Source organism: Gymnogyps californianus, chromosome 2 (assembly GCF_018139145.2).
Source record: "Gymnogyps californianus isolate 813 chromosome 2, ASM1813914v2, whole genome shotgun sequence".
In the NCBI taxonomy this organism is placed as follows: Eukaryota; Metazoa; Chordata; class Aves; order Accipitriformes; family Cathartidae; genus Gymnogyps; species Gymnogyps californianus.
The window spans coordinates 21,249,420-21,251,109 of record NC_059472.1 but is presented as its reverse complement, the minus strand read 5'-3'; positions in this window follow the sequence as shown (position 1 = coordinate 21,251,109).

Below are 1,690 nucleotides of genomic sequence, written 5' to 3'. Positions count from 1 at the left end.
TTTTTGCAAATTCACTTATCATTTACTAACATTATTTTCTAACACAATATGATGGAAAATTTTAGTGCATCACCGTATTAGAACTTCTGCTGCTTGTATGAAGACTTTTGCAATGTTGGCCAAATAATCACTGGAAGTTTTGAGAGGTCAAGCTGAAAACTGTTTCTGTTGAGAGTATTTGGACCACAGAGGTAAGAGTTAAAGAAATGCTTAACAGTTTACTTGAACATAAATCATTTAATTCCTACTACTGAAGCTGTAAGAACACTTAATGTTGTAGTACATTCCTGTGTCAGATTTGAAATTTCTGGAAGCATGGTAATAAAGATGTTTCAGTATCAAGTGTCCTTACTTGGCATCAGTGAAATCAGGCTGATTTTTTTTGTTTGTGTGGGGTTTTTTTCTCCAAGATTTTTGCAAAGTTAATGTTTGACAACACTGAGAATCTGGTAATGCGTGTGCAATGCTAAGCAATACAATGAGGTATAGAAAGCGTGGTCTGTTCATAACGGGTCATTACAACTGTATACGTAAATCAGATGATTTAGGTCATTAAAACAGAATGTTCAAGCGAAATTTTGTCCTAAAGACAGAGACTGTAAGCATGAGCATTGCTAATGGTTTAGCTTCGTCAGAACACATAATTGGTATCAGTAACAGAATCGTCAGATGTTGGTTTCCACTGTGCAAGAAACAAAATTTCTCTATTATCACTATTTAGAAGGGCAAAACTAATTAAAGCCTAGGTAGTTAGTCGACTTATCTCTCTCTCTCATCTAAACGTCAAAAAAAAAGATCAATCGCACGGGCAAACAGTGATGACCACATGGCTGATACTCCCCGGGACCCACAAGCTACGGCAGACCGGTGCGAGCGGCTGGGCAACCGCGAGCGAGGAACACTCGCCGCTGGTTACGGCAGCACCAGCGGACCCCCGAGGGCACCGGGGCGGCTCCAACTCCTCCGGCCGCCGCCCAGCAGGGCGCTGCCCGCGCGCGGAGGTCGGCCCTGCCCCGGCGCGCGCCCTGCGGCCGTTAACGGCCGCCCCACGCGGGTGCCGGGCCGCGCGCCCCCGCCTCAGCACTCGCCCGTGGCGACACCTGTGAGGCGACGCTGGGATCCCACTCTCCTGTGGTGGTGATGGTACCTACCCCCCCCCCCCCCCCAACCGAGACAGCGCTGTGGCGTGGCGGAGGAAAACTCTGCCCTCACCGCCCAGCCTTGGACCCTGCGGGATCTCCCGGCCTAGGGGCCAGCGCAGGAGGAAGCGTTGTTCTTCCCACAGGCAGCGCTGAGGCCGAGGCAGCGAGGCGGAGCGTGGAGGCGCCCGGCTCTGCCAGGACACCCCGGCGGACTCGCTGTGCGGGGCGGGAGGACTCGTGCCGGCTGCCTGACTGCCACGGAGTTTCTTCGCCCATTCTCCTGCCGCGCACTCTTTCAGGAAAGTTGCAGCTCTCTCCGCCACCAGAAGCCCTGACAGAGCCGGGACAATTGAAGCCTCCCGCCTCAGCACCCCGTACCCCACAGGCAGGAGGCGATTTGCATGCGGACTTGTCTCTGGTAGCAGCCACTGCCCGTCAAGCCTGACGGACAAACGCCCCCCTCTTTCCGCCCCCCCGTCCCGGAAAGCCCCTCCCTCGCCCCCTCCCTCGCCGGCACCTCCCGCCGCCTGTCAGTCGGAGCGGAGCGC